This window comes from Neolamprologus multifasciatus, chromosome 16 (genome assembly GCF_963576455.1).
Source record: "Neolamprologus multifasciatus chromosome 16, fNeoMul1.2, whole genome shotgun sequence".
Taxonomy (NCBI): domain Eukaryota; kingdom Metazoa; phylum Chordata; class Actinopteri; order Cichliformes; family Cichlidae; genus Neolamprologus; species Neolamprologus multifasciatus.
In genome coordinates this window covers 19925082-19937594 of record NC_140454.1, presented here as the reverse complement: position 1 = coordinate 19937594, position 12513 = coordinate 19925082, and the positions used below count along the sequence as shown (strand labels likewise).

The 12513-nt window shown below is 36.8% G+C and overlaps 1 protein-coding gene across 2 annotated transcripts in view; it reads left to right on the top strand.

Annotated features, from left to right (window-relative positions):
* The first annotated feature begins 445 nt into the window (after window positions 1-445).
* The window catches only part of b3galt1b (UDP-Gal:betaGlcNAc beta 1,3-galactosyltransferase, polypeptide 1b), a 56440-nt gene continuing 44372 nt past the window's right edge, over window positions 446-12513 (top strand). The window contains exon 1 of one of the 2 annotated variants that reach the window (XR_014869705.1): window positions 446-3944. The gene's annotated coding sequence lies outside the window, so the exon portion shown is untranslated. The remainder of the gene's footprint in view (window positions 3945-12513) is intronic. The other variant, XM_085134631.1, reaches the window with a different exon arrangement.

The following is a 12513-nucleotide window of genomic DNA, read 5'->3' as shown; positions in this document are numbered from 1 at the left end:
TTTTAGCTATGCTTACAAGGAGGGGATTTCAGAGCTCAAAGCACAGGTGTGTCTGGAGTGGACCAGACTACCACTATCATGTAGGGATAACTGGATACTTAAGACTGAAAAAAGGCAAATGAGAGGCAGTTGTAACACATGCAGTGTGATGTAGCAGCAATTGAAAAGAAAGTGTTTTACAATATTGTGAATTTTAAACAAACCCAAATGTGGTTCCTTAGTTCCTGGTTGCTCCCCGGTACAGGGGCGGATCTAAAAGGGTGGCATGGGGTGAAATGATCCCTTGCCACCCCAAGTACCACCCCAGTTTTGAATATGACAGTGTTGTTTATTAAAATAAAATAGCATTAACAGTTCGAGCATAGTTACAGTCAACAGTGAATATAAATGCTAAAACTGAATATATTGGATATATTATATATTATATATATATAATATATTGTTTTCAGTAGCAAGCCATATTTATGATTGTGCCAGAGCACATTTTGAACAACACCATGGGAATTTCGGATTTTACACAGGTAGTTGGATGCTACACTCTGGAAATGGAAGGAAGGTGAGTGTTATTAACCCTCTGTGGTCCACCGACAGGCTGCACCTCTGACATAGCAAAAAGCTGCAGCCACACTGAGTCTCTATTTCAGCCCACATTGAGAGTTCGGTCTTCAAAGTTTTTTAAATTTTAATTACAGGCCAGTAAATCCAGAGTTATGATAATATATACAAGCCATGCTTTGTTCTAAATACTGTCATCATGTTTTGTGTGTGTGTGTGTGTTTTAAGCGTTTTCTAAGGACAGCGCGAAAACAGTAATGAAAGGAAAAAAAGTCACATCATTCCTAACAGTGGAAAAATGCACCATGTCGACCAATTTAAAAAAAAAAGTCAACATGTGGGATTTGGTTGTTTAGGAAGAGGGGAGCGTTTTGGGAGTGACGGTAACGGCGGCGAGACGGGGCGAGCAAGAGAGAGAGAGTTTTTAGATGTGGGAGACTTGTGTGGAGTGTATACATAGTGTGTTGTGTTGTCTTGTGTAGCTGTTCTGTTGTGTAGTCGTTTTGTGTGTCAGTGAGGGCACTAATGAATGTCACAAAGGCACATTTGCAATGTAAACACGTCACTAAGTAGAAAACCAGCGGAGTGATACACATCCTGTTGTCAGGCCTGCTGTTCTCATCTGTCTTTTGGTGGACAAACTTTTTTTTTTTTTTTTTTTTTTTTACTGGCACACATCATTTGTGGAGCATCTTATTGCAAAACCTGATTGTTCTCTCACTTTAGTTTTAGTAATATTTTTAAATGGTTGTAGAAAATGAAGAAAAAAAAACGGCAGGTGTATTGGCTGCATTTTTAGATAAATAGTTGTATATGTTTACAAAATGTACAATTTATATTTGCATTTCAAGTTATAAAAATTTTCTCAAAATGTCTGTGGGGGTTGTTTTACAGTAAAAAAATACTAGTAGGATTTTAAGTTCTTTGTGTGATTTCAGATCAGTAATAGTATTATTAATAGTAATAGTAATACTAATGCAGTATGTCAGTGAAAAAACACAACTAAATTCAGTTGAGCTGAAAAGAATGATACCAAACAAGGCAAGGGGAAAAAATAACATGAAACAATCTGAGGGTGAAATACAAACGTAAACTCAAAAGGAATCAAAAATGGCCAGTTGTATTTCAGACCTCAGAGGGTTAATCCAACAATCATGAAAAATTAGGTTTAAATTTTTGTTCATGACAGTGCAGATTTCTGACATAATTTAAGCATGTAACAATGTGATTGTTTTCTAACACAAACAGTGTGAAACTTAAGTTAGACTTGTGTTTGTAAATGAACCACCAGTGTTGTGTAGCTTTCTGGATTTTATACTTATTGGGCTACATATTTATTTATTATACAGGCTATACAGTACATAACATCAAAACTCACATGTTTTATGTAACTAAAGTGTGTAATTATGTGGGCTACAGACAATAATTAAGTTATAGACTATATTTATATGAAAAACATGTATACTTACTGCATTTGAATCATTTTAACCATATGTAACCACCTGCATATGTGTTTGAGGGGAGGGGGGGGGGGGGCTTTGATTTTGCCACCCCATTTGAAAATTTCTCTAGATCTGCCCCTGCCCCGGTATACTCATGTGGACAAAAATACTGGATCATCTACACATTACACCTACAGGAGCTGCTCAGCCATGGAAACTCATGCCAAGAAACTCCCAGCACACAGTTTCTGTGCTAATGTTAATGTCAGAGGAAATCTGAAACTCTGCAGTTACTGAGTTTGCAGAGCATTGGCACATGGTCTGCCACATCATGGCTGAGTTGCTGTGATTGCTAAATACTTCCACTTTGCAATAATGGCACTTTCATTTGATTATGGAATATCTGGGATGGGAGTGATTTAACAAATTGACTTGCTTCTACAATGGCATCATATTACAGTACCAGACGGGAAATTAGTGAGCTCTTTTGAATGACCTGTTCTTTCACAAATATTGGTAAAGGCAGACTGCAGAGCCAGGTGCTTGATTTTATATATCCCGTGGTAATGAGAGTGAAATCACCTGAATTCAAAGAGTCATTGGATGGAAACTTTTATCCATAGAGCTTAGGCCACAGTCCACTTTGGTTCCTATTAAACTGCCAAACAGCAAATTTTATTTTATTTAATAAAGAAAAGAAAGCATCTCAGGATAGAAAATGTATATTAAGAAAAAATTAAAAGTGCTAATATCCATCCAGTGTTTCAGCATTATTGCATATGGTGCACTTTATATCTAGGTACACATTTTCAACATTAATGAGGTGCTTATTGGCACGGATTTTAGAAATATACTGGCTCCTTTTTAGTCATTACAAAGTGCTTCTTGACAGTCTAGTAGTAGTCAAGTAATTTAAAAGAAAAACACAATTGAATAGGGAAGATGGTAAAAAAATTATTTGGAACACTTAAAGTGTTGTTTTTGTGTATTAAGAATTTATCTGTTGATTATTGTTAAGGCAAATGGTTATTCAAGCCACCACCTTGTAAGATTTATGCCTTTAAGGCAAAATAGGAAACCAGTTCTTCTTGTACTTGGTAATAAGTACAACCTCTATACTTACTACCAAGAAACATTTGGCAGTAAGTAAAGTTATTAGGAGGTTAATAGAATCTTCTTAGTTATCTTATAGAATAATGTCATAATAACTACAGTACTAGACCTATTTGTTACTTCGGGTTCCGTGACTGGCTATGAGCCAGAACCCGAAGTAACATCCAGAGGTCTCCATACTACAGTTCGGGGCCGCGGACCTGGCGAGGTAACATATATTGCTCGCATATCGTTGTCATTGCCAATAAGTTAGTCTTTTGGACTGATAATGAACTTTTCCCCAGGGTTACCTGTTGTGTTATTGTGTTTGAGGGTGATCTCACTAATCTTGTATTTGTTGTTATATTGTTACCTGTGTTTGCCCCCTGCTTTATCTAAACATCGTGGCAATAAAAACAAAAAACAAAACAAAAAACAAAACACACAAACCTTAAGTGTATCTTTAGAAAGACACAAACTGAAACACAAAATACCTCAGTACTCACTTCATTCACTCAGCTGTTTTATCTGCGGGAAGAACATGTTGTCTGGTTTGAAACAGTTTGCAGGAGTTGACGATGAATTCTCCCACAGGTCAATCTACCTTGCTACTACAGTAGTACCTCTGAGCAGCCCTCACTCTCTCCCTTAGAGCGGATTGGTGAGGCTTGTATCGGATTACGCTCTGATTGGTCGTTCGCTTCTCATAGAGCGGTACGTCAGTCCAGTTGCACCACTGCCGTCATGTTTCACCCCCCTCCTCAGTCGAACAACGGTGCTTTTTAGGACGCTGGAGCAACGCGGCATCATATCATCAGGACCACAAGTCTGAGTGGGATGGAGACAGTGAGTGAGGTATGTACAACGAGGACGTTTTTCCTCTTTTCCGTGCCAATAAGCAGTGAAAGGTTACGCTTTACTTATCTTGTGGGATGCATTACGCAGGGATGGTTCTACTTTTTAAAATTTCTGCAGTATGAGTGGATTCATCCGTCCTCGCATCATCTGTCCTTCCACATTTCCGAGCGCTCATCCGCAGGTTTTCGGGTGTCCCCTCTATTGTTGAGCTTTGGTCTTTGCTTTAGTACGTTCGGGTTATACGCGCCTGGGTCTTTAGGGATGCCGTTTGGCGACTTCGGTGCAATCCCAGTTGAGCACTCCCTGATCTCCGTCCTCTTTGGCACGGCTGTCACCTCTGCACTCACAGTTAGAAATGCGTAGTTTGTTCGGGGCAATGAGGACACCAGGCATAGGTAGCCAAGTTACAATGCACCTGAATCAAAGTTTAAACGGATGCAGTTATTCAATTTTTATGCGATTTTTTCTCGTCGCTCGCTTGCAAAGAAAATAAATCTTGTAAGAAAATATTAAAATTTTAAAGATGGGCTATATTTGTCGTGACTGATGAATAATATGAGCTTTAGGAAATCGTTTAGATATATGGAAAGAAAAACGTTCTGCTGGACATTTTGCCCAAAATATATAAACCTTTAAATAAATGAAATAAAAGTCGTCTTGTATAATTGTTAGTGTTGTATCATAATTGTTATTTATTATCTGTTGGTAGTAAGTAATGCTCAGTGGATCAGACTTTGGTGTCCAGTGGCAACATCTCCAAAAAGAAGAAAATGGATGCTCTTAAATTTCCCTCACATCACCTTGTGAAAAGACCTCTTTTTAGTGAATTCACAGAAGCTGTGTGAGCTTCCTTAAACCTTAATACCGATGCTTAATTTGAGGCTTTACTTAGTCTCCATGGTAATATTGAATTATCATTTTATCACTTATGTAGCAAACAGTCTGATGAGAATAATAGGAAGGCTTAAAGTTTAGAGCCAAGAGACTGCAAGCTCTTCCTAAGAGTTGTGTTTCTTGCTGCATCTGCTGGTTCATTTTAGATCACTAGCTGGATCAAACACTAATCCTCTTTGTGATGCAGCCATATGATGGTTTCCATTGCATGTCCATCTGCCCATACAGCCATTAACGTTCACTGCCAGACTGCCTCTGCGTCTAGCAGCGTCTTGTTGTTTATGTTGTATGCAGCTGATCATGTGCCTATACTTGCTCATATAGGTTCGTGTACGTGTCTGTGCTCTGCTCACTCTGACTGCTCTCACTAATCACATTTCTGCAAGGTGTAATTAGTCGCGGGAATCTAAAGCTTTAATCCTTGGTTAAAGTACTGTATCTTTGCTTAGTCAGTGGTGCTTCCCGTGTTACACTGGGCTTACAATCAGCATTTATTTAAAGCACGTGAGTGCATTTTACATCGAGGCTGTTCTAAATAAATGGCAGCATACAAAGCAGATAATGTCAAGCTGACTCTATTATTGAATAATTGAAAAATCATTTGTAAAAATAAGGGCATTGTCATATATTTGATTATTAGTGATTCTCAGTGGTTGGAGAAATAGGTATAGTTTAGATAAATGCATTGTATATAAGAAATCTAATTATACATAAAAAGCTATCATGTTTATTATGTTAATCTGTGTAAAAATCACAGTTCTATTCTTGCACGGTAAATTTTAGCCATTCAAAGGGCAACTGAATGAAGTCAGGACAATAGCTCTCTATTTACCCATCCAAAACAGCCAGGACTTAGGCCGGCTAATAATAGGCTGACATGTGCACAGCTTAATTTTCTTGCTGTATTTGTGCCAGCTCTTTCTCTTCCCTAAAAGCACAGATTGACAGACTCTTTACCAAGAAATGGTATTTGAGAATAGCTCATTCAATAGGAAACAGCAGTTTTTCCCCATAGTCCAATTAAAACACAAATAATAGTAAAGTAATGATCCAAGGTAAACAGTAACATGACCACAACCAAAGCAGCCCCATAACATTTAGGAAAAGGTGTTGTAAAGAAATCAATGACTACCACAGGACCAAAATCTATGGATCTAATTTTTTGTGTGTCACTCACTCTACTACTGTAAATCAGGATGATATACCTGCTTATACAGAGCAAAGTTATGGTTTCATGTACCTAATATGTTTCTGAGAGTGGCTCTTCCCTATCTTCCTAAGAAATGTAATGCTTTGTTGTTGAGATGTTATACCAATAACATCCATCTTTTACAGTGTGAGCATCTTAGTGGGTGTTTTGTGTGTAAAAGTGAGCCATTAGTCTATTAATGACCCTTAGTGAAATTGCACCATGTAAGTAGCATGGAATTGACTGATTGAATTAATGAAAGCAACCACAAAAAGCTTGTGTTTTGAAGTGGTGATCATTTGCACATACTGTGACAACAGTCATAATGATAACAATCAGGGATCACCGTGGTACCATTCTAGTACTGCGAACTGCTCCTTTACTGACGTGTGTGTCTTTTGTTCTAAAATATTCTGTTTCTGGCAGTTTGGCTTTTTGCCACTTTGTTGCTGTTTGACTGTGATGACACAGTGTTATCACTGTTGTGCATGTTTTGGGTGGACAGGACTGTTTAAACGTTGCTTCTGTGTCTTAAAAGTGTAAATGCCTAAAAGCTTCTCCTGGACTCCTGTAGTATAGACGTTTATGGCAAACTCCATTAATAATCATCAAATTGTTCTGTGTGTTTATAAAGTTTTTAACATATTTAATGGATCTGTTGATATAGCTGCAGGTTTTTATTTATTATCATGGATTAAATTTGTTCTTCAGCTCTGAAAATTTCAGTGCTCCCTATAATGCTATCTGGCATACTCTAAAATAGTGTAAAATTTTGACTCTACTTTGATGGCCTTTAATTTGAGAATGTTATTGGATGGCAAATAAATTGAGAACATGCTGCGTTGGCAGCAGTAATCTTTTTTCTTTTTAGGGGTGGACCTTTATTAGCTGTACATCATTATCAGCCAATGATCACTTTCCTGACTGCCAAAAAATCTGGCAACTATCACTGGTTGTGCATTGTATCTCATCAGTTTGCAGTCTGGGGTCGAGATCATAAATGTGCATTATAGAATTTCACTATGCTGTCACGAAGGACTGAAAGACTTTAAAACAGTTGTATTTCATAATGACTGGAACAAAATGGAAGATACACAACAAGAAGACCAAAACAACCACAAAAACCCGCAAAAACTAAACACACGCAAAAACATCCATATCAACCAGGGATGCGCAGATTGTGAAACTCTGGGATATAAAAATCTGGCTGCTGTCCAATGCCAGTGCTGATATTTAATTTAGCCTTTTTACATTGTTTTGTTTTTTCATTTTTGTGTGTCCCCACCCCAAGGAAACAAAGAAATATTTTTTATTAAAAAAAAAAATAGCTGTGATGTGCCTTAAGGTTCATTATCACACTTAAAAAAATGTAACCGGCAAAAAAAATGATATAATCAACATTATTGGCCACTGAGTTCAGTTAATGTCATTTTTTTCTTCCAGGTATACCAATATATCAGTCAACCGGGCCAGTGTCAAGTGATACTGATATTTGGATCTTGTATTAAATTTAAAAATGTAAAATAAATTGTTTTAGCTCAAACCTGCATCCATCGATATCAAATGTGAAATGTGATATACTCTCAGTCAATCCAGAGAATATCTAACGTGACAGATCACCTCCAAATCAAATTTACATATTTCTTCCTCTGGTTTGTAGTGTAATTTATCCATGCAGATGATTTTGTTGAGAATGGACAAGTTTTGGAATCTAAAAGCCCAAAAAACAAATAAAAAAAACAAAAACTGTAACAATCCAAAAAAAAAAAAAAAAAAAAAAAATTAGGCATATTTTCTTTCTACCCAACATCATCTGTCAGCCAGAAGAGTACAGTTAGCTTTCATGGCATCATGAGCACTATCTTGTCAGTGGGAGGAATCTGTTTCTGCACAGTAATTCAATTGGTGTGTGGTCTTCCAGGGGAAAAATCTGTTCCTTTAAAGTTTTTATAACATTATCAGTTCTCAGACATATCCAGAAGTACTTGCTTTATTGATGATCAGACAGTGAGCTGCTGCAAGATTAAATAGAAACCAAATCAATCAGCGCAGTAAGAGGCACACAAAATATTTATATAAGTTCTACAGTTTTATTTTGAAAGTGTCAGGAAAATCCAACCAATAATTTAAATCAGCAAGGCTGTTATGGGGTCTAATATTTAATGATTTGAGGTACTGGATTGTACGGAAGCTGAAAACCTTCAAGAGGTTGTCGCACATCAAGTTAGGCTGAGAGGGAAAAGAAAAATATGAGCCTGGAAAAAAGAGACTTCATAATGCACAGGTTCAGTACCTTTTGAGGTCCAACTTTAAGAAAGGAGAGCTCAGGGAGAAAAGTGAGGGATGGGTGAAAGGATGAAGCAGAGTTTGCATTGATGTGAAGAGATCTGTAGAGAAGGATGGATGAAGGGAAAGGCTGTAATGGGTGAAAGAGAAGAATGGGAAGCCCTCCAGTACCTGAATGCTCCAGTACTCCAGTACTCTAGTACCTGAATATTTGCAAAGTGCACAAAGTGCACAATTTGTACTTTGCAAGTATTTTTCCCTTAACATTCCCAGTAGCCTCTCCTCTTGGGAAAACACCAAAATCATTCAGAAAAGATGACCTCTTTAAACTCAGTTTATTAGATGACATTAATAACTATTTTTGTGCTTTTGCGCATTAATAACTGTTTTCAAGAACCCCAGAAGATTTACAGCACTTAACATCCCAATCGCAGAAGCCATGTAATCACTCCCTCCAGTAGTAATGCTTTTACTTTAGCTTCTCAAATACCTCATGTTCAGAGAAATTAATTAAAATGTCTAAATTCCCAAAACTGTAACATTTTATATGTCCTATTTTTGTGTCTATCCTGATCCGTACAGTTATATCAGCTAAAGTGGTTATTCTGCTACTTTTACCACAATAAAATGAATCCTAGGGAAACAACTTTATTAACCATAATAATTGTCTTGTATAAAACGAAACAAAAACAAATGCATGTAATTCCTTCTTTGCAGCAATCTGACTATGATTTCTTACTTTGTAACACAGCCTGATGCGGTTTCTGTTATGCATGAAAACAACGCTAACATGCATCCATCTATGGTTCATTTTTTGGCATTGTACTGTGACCACTAGATAACATTAGAGTCTCGGCCATGTTTGCAGCGTTTTGGTGGAAGAAGTGTGCAGTACGAAGTGATTTAACAAGTGAGTGATGACACAAAGGTTAGAAAATTACATTTTACCCAGAGTATCAAACCTAATGATTGCACAGTAAAACCCATTCTCAGATGCTAATCACGACTAAAAACTACTGAAATTTATTAAACATCTACAGGAGTTTTAATGCCAGCAGTGTCAGCTTTGCCTCCTCTACCCAGTGTTGCCAACTTAGCAACTTTGTCGCTATATTTAGCGAGTTTTCAGACCCCCTTAGCAACTGTTTTTCTAAAAAGCAACTAGCAACAAATCTGGCAACTTTTTCTGGTGTTATTGGAGACTTATTTATGATGACTTTTTGATGTGAAAACGAGTATCGCTCTTCTCAAAAAGCAGCGGGTGCTGCCGTGGGCACCTCGCCCGTGTCAAAACCCTCACGGGCAGAGGACAGTCATCTTTCTTTCTCTCCTACAACATAGGTTACAATTACATTAGACTGGCCAATTATGCAAATTAGGCGATGACATCATTTTGCGACTTTTAGGACAACCAATAGCAATTTTTCTTACTGAGGAGTTGGCAACACTGCCTCTAGCTGATACACAACTTCACACAGCTCCCTGCAGACAGGCAAGTAGCATTAAGGTAGCGACTAGCAACTATGGTTAATAACAAAAACAATAAAATGAACATGGGAGCTAGGCAGCATGTGCCCTGGCTCTCTACAACTTTATAACAGATAGGGTTAATTCACATGGTTAACCCATTATTTGTTAATAAAATGTGTTGTTTTTCAAATGCTGAAGCTGAGAAAAGTCTAACATTAACTGGACAGAAAAAGTAGCTGTGTAGCTTCAAGATGCTAATTTGATTAGCAATAAAAATGTGGAGCCAAGTCACCAGAAGCACTGCAACACCTCAGACAAACTAAGTAGAAATGTTCTTTTTGTTTTTTGGCACAACCTTTTTTTAAGACAAACTTAAAATATTTTCATATTTATACCTTACATTTTTGTTAATATTTATTTTTATATATAGAATTATGCTGTCACTGATATTTTTGTTGTATTGTATTAAAAAAAATTTTTTTTAAATGCCTCTTAATTTTATGTCTTTTTTTTTTTGCCTCGGTGGTATAGAAAAATGGCATGGAGTATTTTCAGGTCAGTGTTTGCTTATGGCTTGTCTAACAGCTAGCAAATACTATTTGTTTTTCGCGGTTGCTGAGATACTTTGTCTTTAGCAAAACAAATCCTATTTATCACCAGAAAGGATTAGGGTTAGGGTTTTATTCCAGCCCAGAGGCAGTGCGGTAGCAATGAAACATAGATTTAGAGGATACAAATTTAAATGCTGATGGTGTTGTTTTTCAGTGGCAATTACAAAGAACAAACAAAATAGATTTCAGAATAAAAAGTTATAGCAAAAATGCTGTTCAATGTCTTTTTAATGCTACAGCTAAACTAGATAAATGCATCACGCAGAAATGTGCCTTAACTTCGTAGTACATTTAAATTTACATTTTTGACTTGTTTTCTGTCTCCAACATAATTGTATTTTATGGTCCTTTATCACATATAGCACTCTCCTGCTTTTCAGCGTCTTGTTAGTGTGTCTCTGCATCCCACTGTTCCCAGCTTTAATCATTCTGATCCTCCTACAGACCTACTGTAATTACTTTTTGTTTTCAATCTTTCAACAAGACTCTGGAGGAGCCTCTGTGTTTTTTCCCTCTCATTAGTGATATTCTTCTCATTTATGAGAATGCATTAAGAAAAAAAAAAAGCCCGTCATGATTTGGAATGCAATTCTAGATATTTCCTGTTACTTACATTTTGGATTTGTTTTGTGTTAAGTTAAATTCTTTAATGACAATATTGGTTGATTTTGTCAAGCTATTTATACAGTAAATTCTGATCTTGCCTTGTTTAGCACATAACACTTGTGGCGTTAGAATAAATCTGATCGGTGTTTCTTTTACTCAGTTTCATAAGTACAAATACTGAGATAGAAGAATTGTATTTTACTGAGAGGTACATAGGAACAATTCCAGGCAGTGACTGGTTTTGAGCTACCTTATTAGATGAATGAGTCTGAACTGGGGCCTGTTCTTGTGTGACTTGATTTCCCCAGTGACCAGCAGACCAAACCATTTTTATTGCCGTGACAAAAAGAGCCATGAACTCTTTTTGAAAGTTCTTTAGGAACCATGACCCTCAAATGACAAAGAATTAAAGTTCCAAAATCAGCTTTAGCAGTGCTCCTGCAAGTCATATAGCTAACAAGATTGTTCTAAGGAGCAGAGCATGAGAAGCATTAACAGCCTGTATTTTTAAGCTTACATTAACTGGTGTGCAAATGCTTGTTTTTGGGTGTAGTAATCTAAATCTATTTGCTGGCAGCACATAAAATAAAAACAAAAGCCAAACTAATACAGCCAAGGGAGAAAATACCAGAGCAGAATTAGATTCCTATTGATTTAGTAATAATTTCTCATTACTGCCTAAGAAAAAAACATAATGATAAGGTGTGTTATTAATACAAATTAATTAATGCTTACTACTATAAATACTAATAGTGCTACTAATATGTTCCACTACTGTTTGTTGCTCATGGATATTTCCACTACAGTCCATATGTATTAAGATGCTCTGTAGTCAACCATAACTAAGCAGTGTTGTAATCCTTCAGCATATATTCTCTGACTGCCAGTCAGTCTCAGCCACATCCCGGCAGAGCAGCTTCATCGTCTTTAACAGTTTCTGAATTTGTTTCAAATCGGATTTATTTTCCTCATGCTTCAGCAGTTCACAATCCCTACAAATGTATTCTGAAGTAACAAATTACTATGCACAGAGAGCAAATTTTCCTCTCTACAAATAACCCAAATGACCCTTGGAGGGATTGAATAGCCATCCCTATCTACCTTAGACTCTTGAAAGGATAATAGGATGGATACACTACTCAGTGTTCCTTTATCCAGGATACTGTCATAGGAATTTTGTATTCCTTATCAGACATTTTGTCCAATTCCAGTCTTCAGAGATGTGCCCTTTATACAGAGTAGTATAAAGTGGAAAGCAAAGGTTTTGAAGGTCAGATTACTGATTACCGTTGACGATGACGTATAGTTAGTTAGATATTTCTGTCCCTACAAACATCTTCACGGTGAATTGAGAGTTTGTGTATAATTTGATAATCATTCTATGGACTTGTGACTGATTTTTTAGGAATACTTTATAATTCTAATAGTGAGGAGAGCTATGTGGGCAAATTTTATCCACCTCTGTACTCAGTTAGTGGAGTAAATTTGGTCTGTTTACCAACAGAAACCA